Raw genomic sequence first — 12,221 nt, 5'->3', positions numbered from 1 at the left:
CTCCTCCCTTTTCTGCAGGGCACCTGGAGCGCCACCGAGGAACATCTCGTGCTGCCCTCGCAGAGCCCGTATCCAGGAGAGCTCAGCGGGTCCCAGCCTGCCTCGAGCTGCATTGCACACCTGCTTTTTTGGGATGGCTGAGCAAGGTCGCAGTTAGTCATAGGGCAGATGGGCCAAAATATGCCCCCCGGGGTGGGTGCGCTCTCATGCTCCGGAGGCACTTCTGCTGCGGAGTTGCAAGAGGGATTGCTCTCTAAGGGAAGCAAATCTGCAGCCACGGCAGAAGGGAGGTAGCCAGCTGACAAGAGCAGAAGAGAGAAACCAAAGTGAGTCTCTTTTATCCCCCAAGGTTGAAACATCAGATAAACGCTTTTTTTTTTTAATCAAAGGCAAATTAAATCCCAAAAGTCAGTGTCAAGAAAACGGAATTCATCAAGGAAAAGAAGACGCTACTGGTGACTTGCAGGCTGATAGAGGGAGCATTTGCTCAGCAGTTTCCTGGGATATTACATCTCCTCCATCGCCCCTCCAATGCAAAGAGCACTGTCATTCATCTATTTTTAATACCAGTGACGCAGGCAGTGAACCCAACTTCAAGGCTTCGAGTTTGTCTTCTTCCCCCTGTGTATCTGTCCTGACTCATCTTCCTCCCCAAGGGCCCTTCAGAGCTTTGTAACCCAGGCAAGGAAGAAAGGAAAACAAAACTGTTGAAATAAAACAGATCAGACAGCAAAGCTTCAAAGCTGGAAAACCCTTCCTGGAGAGGAATAATAAACACTGGGACTTTGCTGTCTCAGGGAGCCAGGGAAAACTAAGCGAGTGGGAGACCTGAGCAGGGACCTGGGCAGGAACCAAGCACATGTCTGTCTTGAAGCTCTGCAGAAAGCCCGGGCAGGAGGACGCAAGGGCAGAGCAGAGCTGCCTTTGGGAGCCTGCCACAGTTCAAGCCAGTGCAAGTCCGTATTTCTGTACTCTGGTGGGTGCTATTGTGAATACAGCTTTGTCAGATGTTTGAGGTTCTTCCCCTGAAAAATTGATATTTTGGCATCAGACAGCCCCAAAGCTCAGGGGCTGCTGAGGGGAGCCATGCCCTGGGCCTGCCCCGGGTGCAGGGGTCTCACCTGAGCTCACCAGGGAGATGGGTGCATGGTGGGGGCTAGCTCTGACACGCTCTCCCTGGGGCTGAAGCCACCCGGGCATGGTAGCGCAGGTTGGTCTTGGCTCATCCACTGCCTTGGGTGCTTGCACAGTCTCTTGGCCAGGGAGTGCTGCAGAGCAGGCTGGTGGAGGCCGGCCGGCCCTGTGCCACTCCATGCCAGTGGTACCGCCAGCACCTTGGCTATGTTGACTCTACAGCACCGTCACTGTGGGGCCTGCAGTGTGGACAGGCTCTGAATCAGAGCCAAGACAGCAGATGGCCGTGACGAGCAGGCAGGGGAGCACAGGACTGCGGCACTGGTCACAGCATGGCAGCTTTTTAAATGGGAATATCCATCTGTCCCAGCGCAAGCTCCCTTTGGTTCCCAAGGCAGGGTGTCTCGCACTGCTGCCAGCCTTGTGCGTGGGCTCTGTCTGGCCTCGTGCAGGAGGAACCTTGGAAGATGCTCTAACAAATCCTGAGGTAGCCAGGACTTGTGCAGAGCATCCCAGGTTTGGGCTGATGCTGCAGCATGGTTTTGTGCACAAGGACACCCTGGTTGCCTTGTCGGCACCGGTGGTGAGACAGTGATTGCCGTTGTTCTTATCCACATGCATTTAAGTCTTCGTCCAGAGGAGAGCGTGCAAGCAGCCCCCTGCAGAGCCCTCCTTGCGGCCAGAAGGGTGGTTACGACTTGACAAGGAGGACGCAGTGCAAGTGTGGCACTGGCTGCATTTTCCCCTGCTCAGAGCAGAGGGAAATGTCTGCTCATCCATGAGCAAACCTCATCTCAATCTGCAAAGGCTATTGGCAAGACTGACCAAGGGAGGCATGGGCAGGAAGACAGTTCTCTGGGGGGAGGGGGGTGGTGGTGCAAAAAGATGCTTTTTGAAAACTAAGGGGTTTGAAAGCCTAAAAGGATCATTTTTTGTGGCTGTCCTATTTAATATCTGCCCTGGGCAGGGGTTAGGGAAGGGACAGTGCTGACATTAGACAGGAGGCAAATTCCAGACAGTCCCTCTGGGAGGTTGCTGCAAATGAGCACAGAGGTTTGTGACACTGTCTGCTGTGTTGTGGCAGCAGGACACCACCAGAAAAGATGCTGTCATTGCGAGAAGCCATGACTTACACTCGCAGAGCTCATGGCCAAAAGGGGCCATTGTGGTCACCTGCTCTGCCCTCCTGAATAACACAGCCATGAGTTTAGCCAGATGTTCCTATCCTGAGACCATCTGCTTGAACTTGCTAAGCAACCTCAGAGTAAGCTACCTCCCTTACTGTTGAAAATGTGTCCCTTATTTCCAACTTTAACTTTTCCAGCTTCAGTTTCCAGTCACTGGAGCTGACTTGGTCTTTGACTACAAGATGGGAAGAGCCCTCTGTAATAAGAAGCTGTTTCTCCACAGAGGTGCTTGTAAATATATGGTCAGTCTTCACTGTGGAAAGTTTCTTTGGTCTTTTGTTACCGGACCCCATTTTTCAGATCACAGATCTTCCTTCTCTGACCCCATTCCCTCTGCGAAGGGTACGACTAGCCCAGACCTCACCTCTAACATCCTCACTGAGGAACTCCAGAGGAGGCTTCTCAGCCCAAAAGGCTTTGCCGGGGCAGAGCACAGGCCACTCAGTGACACCCTCACACGCTGCAGTGCCATAGTCACTCCTGCCCTGGGCCACCACCTAAGCCTGAACCCTGCTGGATGGTGGGTCACAGATGGGGCTGATGAGCTGTGTGTCCTGCCTGGCATCCTGGAGTGCAAGAGGGGACTCTCAGGACCTCTCTGCCCAAGATCTGTGCCTGCCTGCAGGGAGAGTCAGGCAGGCCCACGCAGGTGAGTGTGGGTCATTTCACATTTGATAGTAGCGCTGCTTAAAGGAGCTTAAGCAAACCTCTCCCGACTCCCTTCCTCCCTGTCCTCCACCTTCTGGCACAGAGAACTCATACACATTCGAAAGAAACAGAACAACCCCTTTTTCCCCCAGGGTTTTTCATCAGCATCGGTTCCCCAGTCCATGTCTCCATGCAGCCACACACACAGTGGTAAGAGGAAGGGAGAGGAGGAAGGCAGGGGTGGTTTCAAGAGGCAGCGAAATGTTCCTGTCGACACAGCTGCAAGTCAAAGGTGCGTGGCTTGGCAGACCGGTGATGGCTTTACTCCCGCTACATACTGTAGCGTTATCATCTCCCTACATAGGTTGGTGTTCCCCTCCCTGATACACCTATCTTACCTGCTTCCTTTAATTTTTGTGTGTTCACAGAGTTTTTCTCCTTGAGAATGAGAAATCTTCCAACCTTCTCTGCCTCTGGGGCATTTCCAAAGCCCAGAGGAAGGGAATTCCCCCTCCTGCCTGCTATCACCCGAGCTCTCTCATGTCTATTTTTATTGCCACCCTGTGAGTTTAGCTTTGGCTGCTCTTTCGTCAAACCAGTTACTCTTAAAAAGCCAAAGTGATCTGTCTGGGGAAGAGAAACAGACTGATAGCACAAATGAACAAACCGCAAGCCACAGAACTGTTTTTTGGAGCAGCTGATCTTTGCATAGGGCAGCCAGCTCACTGGCAGCTGGAGGAGCGGGGAATACCCGCCGTGAGCAGAGCTTCCTGCAGAGGTATTTACAGGATGCCTGGCTCTTCTTGAATGCAAGAGACTTCTGCAAGACTTTTCCTTTGATATGTCTCTTTGATGAGTCTTTCAATACAACATTAACTTTTCTCTCTCCAGGAAACACAGGAAAGCTATAAAAGCTACTCATCTTCTGCACATTTTAAGGCCACAGATTTGCTAGGGTATTTCTGCCAGCTGTAAGGAGGGACAAGGGGACTTTCTCAGACAGAGGTTCTGCTGTTGATGTACATACACATGCGGTCACCAGCAAAACCCACTTTCTTCCGCTTTCAAAACACAGGCCTTCAGCCTTTGAGATAAAGCAGTAGGAAGTCTTGTAAGACTATCCTATCTCCAAAGCCCTCTCAAAATAGGCATCATTTATGGCATAATTCTAATCATGAGACCCCCATGCAATAGGTATATGAAATATATTACGAGTGTTTCCAAATGAAAGTTAATTTTACTGAATCATACTGGCATATTTTAATGATGTTACTTTGTACCAGCAGATGGGGTGAATGCTTGTTCCTGGATATTACCAATAAGAAACTTGTGGACAAAAAGCAAAGATAACTTACATCTTTGCTGAAAAACAAAAAAGAGGTGAAATTTATGATGGGGAATTGGGGAAAGATAATTCATTTACTTTAGTACTGAGAATAGTCCCCCAAAAGAGAAATATTAAACATCTGCCACCAGATGTCATCATGAAGCTGATGAATAACTTCTAAAACATTAGGGACAAAGGGCACTGGGGAAATAGTGAGAGAAAACTAGAACGCACTGGGGTTTCTTTAACTGGGTACAAAGCAGCAGGGATTACTGTACTGTGGCATAGTGAATGTCCATGGAGACTCTGGGATATTTCAGATTTTGCTTTGTACAGTCTTTGCAACTTGCATGGGTAAGTTCAAGCCAAATGTAAACCACTAAAATTTAACTTCACAAAATATAACTTTTTAATTATAAAAGAAGTTTAGTCTTGACGTAAAGTCCCATTCTGGAGCTCAGTTATGGTTGAATGTTAGCAGAAGACACTGACAGATCTGAGTAGCTCCATCTGCTTAATCATACATTCAAGTATGATGGATAAGATAATCATTGTTTAATGGCTTAATTACAAAAGCTTCATTGCATCCTATGTATGAGCTGTCATTAGAATAGATATTTGCATATGGGTGATATTTAGCATTTGGGAGTGTGGGAAAGTCATTGTTAGTGAAGGAAACCCAAAAGGAAAATGAAGAAAACAGAACAATTTTTTCTTGCCACACAAAGCACTTTTAAGCTGCTACTGTTGCAGGGCCATTATATCTTTGCAGATAAATTTATACAGAAAGTCCCACTATAAACTTGGGTGACATTCTGAAACTAAATTCAATCAATAAATTACAGATTAGAGATTTTAATCCACCTCTAAGTGTAAATCTCTATTCAATATTATCTGTGGAGTTGGTGCTCATGCTTCCAACATGAAAGTCCATCAAGCACATTTTGGACTAAGTTAGAAAGATTAGGTGAAAAATTAATGATGAGAAACAGTACAGAGAAAACATAATATATTACTAATACAGTATGGCAAGGTTGAGTGATGTGTTCTTGCCTGAAACCTTTTTAGCTATAACTTTAGCAGTTTTAAATGTTTGTGATTCAGTTTTTCAATCCAAGACTCTACAGCAGATGAACCTTGTTTTTTTTTAAAAGAGCTTCAGTAGAAATAGCTCAGCCATTGCCAAGGATGAGATCAGGGAAAAAAATCCATCCCTTGCCAATGTAAAACAAAACCAACCCTCCCCCCCCCCCCACACAACTACTTAATGAGATGCTCTATCCCTTCACGCTTTGGAATGGATGCTTTAAGTTTGGCAGTAAAAAAGTAACTTTTCTGTACCTGTTACAAGCTGCCTAAATGTGGATAAGTTATAAACCTTTGAAAAATAACGGGTTGTATGCAATAATCACAGAATTATAGTTTGGGAGCGAAAACCTCAGAAAATTTGAGATTGATTAAGCAGGCTACAGCCAGGTGCTCTAGGGGCTGAGCAGGATTTTCTGTGCAGCATGCAGAGAGGGCTTAGTTTTCTGCTTTGACTGATACCATGACTAGGATGCAGGCAGCTAGAAGAAGAAAGAAGGCAGCTAGAGAAGAAGAAAACAGCCCAAGTAATGTATTGAAGTCCAGAGAACTGGAGGGAGGAAGGGATCAGAACAGAGAAGCTGCAGCAAAGCCAGAGTCCTGTGGGAAAGTCCCTGTCCTATGGGGACATGTAATTAAAGGTAATAACAGAAGAGATACAGCCAAGAAGCCTAACTATGGTCACATGGTTAAAAACTGGCATTCCCTAAATCTTGTATAAATTCCTGTTAGTGCAAACGGGTAAAGCTCAATGTTACAACTTGTAGCGCTAGTTAGTTTTTTAAACTAAGACCTAGCAAAACCTGTTGCATAGATGTTAAAGCAAATGCTGGACCAAGGTTTAATAAGGAGTCCCACTGAGCAGTAGCCAACATCTCTCACATAGGACACGGGGTTATTCTTACCCGATGGACATTTTAGTTATAAAATATATTTAGGTAGTATTTACATATTTATTTTATTTGTTCACCAAGAGCCGCACAAGCATATAATCGACCACTCACCCACCACGCTTGGGTGCAGCAAGCTCTCCCCTCTCCCCTTCCCGTTCCCCACCTGAGGGGGCTTCTTCCCTTCTGACCAGCACCGCGCCCGCACCACCAACACGGTGTCTGACCCCGAGAGCTCCCCCCCCCCCCCGACGTCCACCCCGAGCTGCCTTTCTGAGGACGCGGTAGGCACCCCCACAATTTAACGCGCAGCGGGCGGCAGCCGGCGCCGGGGAGGCCGCGCACCCCCTCAGGGCCCCCCAGCCGCGGCGACAACGGCCGGCGGCCGCCGCGGCCATGGCCCCCCGGCCTGGCCCGGCCCGGCCCGGCCCGCCCCGCGCGGGGCCTGCTGGGAGGCGCAGAGCCCGCTCGCTCCTCGCCCTCCGCTGCTCCCGCTCCGGTCGCGGGGCCAATCCCGCTGACAGCTTCCCGCCCACCGCTCCTGTAAGCACGCGATGACTGGCTCTCTCACCCTTCCGTCACAAAGCAAAGCTCACTCTTACTGGCTGAATCTCTTATTTACAACCCGCCCTCAAAGGTTGACCAATGAGAGAGAGGCGCCCTTAGCAACTCCCCTCTCTGTTTCCTGTCACTATTGCCCCGGGAGTTGTTGTCTCTGTTTCGGTTGGCCAAACCTCCTGCCTCTCAAGTCGCTCTCGACCAATTACAAAGGGGAGCACTCACGTGTACTACCAGCGAGGCCCGCCACCTGAGCCCCCCTCCTCGATTGGGCGAGCGCCTCCGTCCATCTAACCCGCCAGCGATGCCGATTGGCTGCTGGGCCGAGCTGCTCTCCGGGTACCGCCCCCGGGCGCCGCGGGCGGCCCAGTGGCAGCGGCGCTGGCAGCGGGGGCGGGCGCGCGAGGCGGAGGCGGGGGCCGAGGCCGAGGGAGGAGGAGCCGCGGCGATCACGGCCCCGGGCCCCGCAGCTGGGCTCCCTCCTCACATGGGGCCCCCTCGCTTGCCGCAGCGGCGGCGCGGACCCTCGCCGGGGTGCTGAGGGGCCGGGGGCGGCGAGCGGGGTATGCGGCCATGAGAGCCCGCGTCGCCCGCGGGCCCTGCTGGCGCCGCCGCTCAGGTAACGGCCGGCGCGCGCGGGGGGTGGGGGGCGCGCGGGGCGGGGGAGGTGTGCAGAGGGCGGGGGCGAGGGGGAAGGTGCCTGCAGTCCGTGCGGCTGAAACGCTCTGGGGGGCGAGGGGGGGGGGCTCCCCTTGAGGGTTTGAGGGAGGAGGGAGGCATCCCCCTGATGGGGTAGGGGAGGAGGGGGCCGCTCCGGGGAAGTGCGGAGGGGAAGAGGCAGCGAGCGGGACCCGCTGCCCCACTGGCTCTGCGCAGAGGGTGGTGATGGATTTCGCTTAACAGGTGCACGGAGGGGCTGTGTCCGCCGTGCCGGCGGCGGGGGGGGGATCTGTAGGGGAGCGGGTGCTGCAGGGCGGCCGAGCATTGCAGTGCGAGCCGGCTGCGGGAGCCCCTGCTCGCATCCCGGGGCAAAGATCTTCCTGAGCAGGACAAGGATCTTTGCCCCACCGCGTGGGGATTGAAAGTGGTCACTTTGCCAAGAGGTGTGAGAACTTGGCTCAGGTTTTACTATTTTAAGCGCTGCACTGTAAGAGTACGTGAATCACGCGTTAATGACAGGCTTGGCTGTCAGGTATATGTGCACATATGTTTGTTTTATGGCTTTGAGATGAAAGGTGCTTTATAAATGGAGGCGATTGCTCTTAATATTGCATTCCATTGAGGGTGGGAACTGTATTTGCTTTTAAGTGTGGAGGACTTTCCAGTTGGATACTCTGTTATGTACCTTGAGAGTTGAAGGCTAAAATTTTGAGTACTGAACTGAATTTTATTTAAGTTTAGACCTTTCTGTTTCTCATCCTAAAAAAGATTTTCCAGCTAATTTTTTAGGCTAATTTATGAGTAGCCTTTATGCTATAGCCGAAATGATTTTTTTTTTTTTAAGCCGAGGTCAGAGTTTAACATATTTTATTGTCTGCAAAATCAACAGACTTACAGTTCTATGGACTTAATTGGGCAGTGGAATTTACAGGCTAAGATAAGATGTTTTATGAGAAACTCCAATATGCCCAGTGGATTAGCCATAAACCTTTCCATTAAGTCATCATCTTTGGAAATTTTTGTTGCATACCTTATCCTGATAGGCCAATAAAAATGTCATTTTCTCTGACTCTTGTAAAAGCATGCTCTATAACTGTAGACATGTCTGTATACTTCCATTATGCATTTTGTTTTGTCACCATGTAAAACCTGTATGCAAAACACAATTAGCTTGAACTGAAGGCAGATGGGTCTCTTCCCCCAACCTGGTGGCAAGCGTGTGCTGTTCTGTGCATTTTTTTGCTTGTGCCACAGGAATATATTCTGTTCTGTTTTGCTAGGATGAACAGCTGGCAGTGGGAGCAGAGTTGGAGATAAGCATGGAGCAATCCTTGCTTCAGTGCTTAATGTTTTTGTGACTGTGAAAGGAGAAAGTTGGCCCAAATGAGATATTCTTAGTGGTATATGCCTCTTGTAACCTAACTATACCCTCTGATTCTATACATCTGCTTTTGTCATTGTAATTCTTTTTGTAAATTATTTCACAAATTCATGAAAGAATTGCAAGGTTAAAGAAGGGGACCGTTGCTTCTGTGCCTGTGCAGAAAATAACGAAGCTTGTGGTTCACTTGCATAAGAGGTTTCCTTTCTGTATTCTTCCTGTAGCCAAGAACCATGCATTTGCACAGGAGCAAAGCTTTTATTGTATCTTTGCAGCATGGTACTTTGCAGCCTGTCCCAAAAATAGGTGTTCTTCTAAGCAAGATCAAAAAATGGTCAACATTCATAATTTTGTAACCTTTTTTGCTGCTTATTAGTTTTTTAATGTATTAATTTGAAGTTGTGCGTTTATCAGTAGGTACATCTAATAATTGGCCACTGTATCCCACTGGCCCCATCTGTTGTCTGTTGCCAAGTCCTCTTTGGTTATGTCTGACTTAGATAGTAAGCTTCTTTTCGTATGGCTCTGTCACTTTCTCTTAAGTTGAACACACGTACGCTAGTGGCTAAGCCACTTTCTTATTTGATTGTTCCACTGGTTGCACTGGAGAACTGTAATTGCTTTTGCAACCAGGAGGGGAGTTGGTTGAAATAACTTTGCTTTTGAAAGCCAACTTCATGTGCTTCAGCTCTGTGGCTCACACAAACTGTGAGGTATGTATTTCTCCTTGGTACCCAGGGTGCTTCAGATTGCTATTCAAACAAAGCTCCTTCCAGCACACGCCAATGTTTCCAATACCTTAGTAACAACAAACTTAGGAAGCCCTGTTCTTGCTTCACAAATTCATAAATAAATTAGAACAGTTACTGTTCTCCTTGGGTATCAGGTACCTGAAGTAAAAAACACTTAAATATGGACTGGGGTTTCAACCATAGTTTAATGGTGGCTTATAGCATGTCTCTTAAATGTTTGTGGAGATGACAGTTTTAGCTGAAAAGTACAAATGTTGACTGTCATGTATGATTTTATAATGTAAGATAGTGTCCAAGAGAGGTCAGTCAGGTATGAAATGCAGTCTACTTATTTTAATTTAATCCCTTTTTCATCCATTCCTGTTCTCTTTTGTTGCCTTTGCTATCCTGGATTGTCTCACTGGCTGCATCAAAAAACTGTAAGTTGCTCCCTGTCTCCTGTGAGGAAGCCCCCAATGCAAATAGAGCTATCGCCCCTCAGACATAAACCCTGGTGAAAGGTTGAGGGGGAATTCCTTGATTATTGGGATGTTACAACACCTCTTGGTATTGAAAGGCTTTCACTCCCTTTGCTTTTTCTCAATAGCTAAGCAAACATCAGTGCACTGAAACCTGGAAGGCATGAGCTGCTTCTCAGTGTCTTTACTGAGCCCTATAGAAGACCAGTGTTTTCTGGATGGCTTGCAAATTTCTTATTTTGGCAGGCAAACATAATATATTTAAATTACCCATTTGAAGCAGCAGCTATATGTTGTACATGATTTACTTTAGTTTATTTGACTTTAGCCTAGTAACAAAGCAATGTCATGCTATGGATTGAAATCACTACAGGCAGGTTAGGGGACAAATGAATTTTTGCAGGGACTTTTTTTAGGATCACTTTTGTGTTGTATTTGGACCCTAGAAATTGTTGGCATAAAGATCAAGTGTTTTTTATCTGCAGTTATATTTGCCTTCTAAGCACGTGCCAGACTTTAAAACTACTTGTATCAGGTATAGGCATAAACCTGCAATCTCGGCCCTGAGTCTCAGGTTCTGCAGCATAATGGCTAGTCTCTTCTATTGGGATCAAACTTGGCTTAATTTACAAAATAAATGAGTTGTTTGTTTCAGCATAGCTTCTTCTGGAGGTTTGTTCGCACGGGTAGTACAAAACTACCATGCAGGTTAGCAAACTCCCAGTTTCTGTGCTGGAGTAGCAGGGGTAATGCAAGCCTCTTAAGAGGAACATTAGCCCTAGCTGTGGGAATTTACGCTGAGATAACACTGACCGGAGCTTGGAATTGTCTGCTACAGGGGTGATGAAATTATGAAATTGAAGCAAAAAGTTACCTAAATGAAAAGTGTCTTTTAATTTTTTAATTTTTTATTTTTTTTACATTTGAGTGTAGTACAATAACTAAGACTGTAAACTGGACTCTAGGACTTCTCGCATTATAAGCAGAAAGACTGCAGTATGAGCTGGGCCGAGAGTAGTGCAAACTCTGGTGCTTGTCGCTACCTTGTCTGTGTGAAAGTATGTAGTATTATCTTTCTCCCAAAGGCTGGAAGCTAAATTACAAACAAACAGGGTAACTTTCCTCTGTTAGGAAAGTTGACAGTAGCAGTTCCACAAAATTGTGGAACACCTGGTTTTCTTTACCTATTTAGTTTGATTTCTTGTGTTTCAATCCCAAACACTTGTGCCCCCTCTTCGTCCCGTCCCCCCCCCCAACTCCAGGCTAATTGCTTCAAAGTCAATTCAGTCCTTGAAAGATTTTGTTCTTTAGATTCCTTTGAAGCTTTTCTGAATTTTGCACATTACTGCAGGGAACACTAGCTTCTTTCTTTTTTTTTTGTTACAACTTTGAGTGACACCTGCCAGGGCGATTCCTCAATGTTTTTGTAGCAGTGGGTTTTGAAGCTACATCAGGCTGTGAGTTTAAACAGTTAACTCTTGGCAAATGTCTTATGTCAAAGCTTTGGCATCTTGTTCTTTAGAAAACCTTTTCAAATTAATAACATGCATCCACCAGATTTATTGCTTTCCAGGCTGAATGCCTAGCGACAGTCTTCTGTGTCTAAAAGTGGTTGTTATTGTTGTTGTTAAGGCCATCTTTAAGGAAATTGTGAGTTTGACTTTTGAGTGCAAATATGCACGTATTATAAAGATACTGGGGAGAGAAAAATAGCTTTAGTAATGTATTGAAATGGATTTGGAAGGATCTTGTTTTATGCCCCGGGGTATGGAAAGGATGCTGTTAAAGCTGAGAAGCCTAACCCATTTTTTTTTAATCTACAAAGAGTACAGAAATATTGAATACTGGCTAGTATATCTTGTTAGTTTTGCATTGGTGTGGGATATAACTTTATGTGATATTGTGGGTTTTCCATCTTTAAATATTTTTGGGTGTAGGCATTGTTTTTGAAAACTAAACCTCTTACTTGCTGATAGTGTTTGTATTTATAGAAACTTCTACAAAAAAAATCCCAATGCATTCCATTAATTCAGTTCACTTTTTTTTCTTCAAGGTTTGTTTTTAAACCAAGAAATTAAAATATGGTGAAGTATGAAACATTCTGAAATTGTGCTTTTCAGTAATGTAATAAGTGGATGAG

The 12,221-nt window shown here is 46.9% G+C and overlaps 1 protein-coding gene across 4 annotated transcripts in view; it reads left to right on the top strand.

Moving 5' to 3' along the window:
• The first annotated feature begins 7,397 nt into the window (after positions 1-7,397).
• TESK2 (testis associated actin remodelling kinase 2) overlaps positions 7,398-12,221 on the top strand; it is an 80,817-nt gene continuing 75,993 nt past the window's right edge. For all 4 annotated transcript variants that reach the window (XM_067301134.1, XM_067301132.1, XM_067301131.1 and 1 more), the window contains exon 1: positions 7,398-7,449. The gene's annotated coding sequence lies outside the window, so the exon portion shown is untranslated. The remainder of the gene's footprint in view (positions 7,450-12,221) is intronic.

This window comes from Apteryx mantelli, chromosome 8, assembly GCF_036417845.1.
Source record: "Apteryx mantelli isolate bAptMan1 chromosome 8, bAptMan1.hap1, whole genome shotgun sequence".
NCBI classification, from domain to species: Eukaryota; Metazoa; Chordata; class Aves; order Apterygiformes; family Apterygidae; genus Apteryx; species Apteryx mantelli.
Note: the sequence above shows the minus strand (reverse complement) of the source record. Positions and strands in the feature narration are given on the sequence as shown.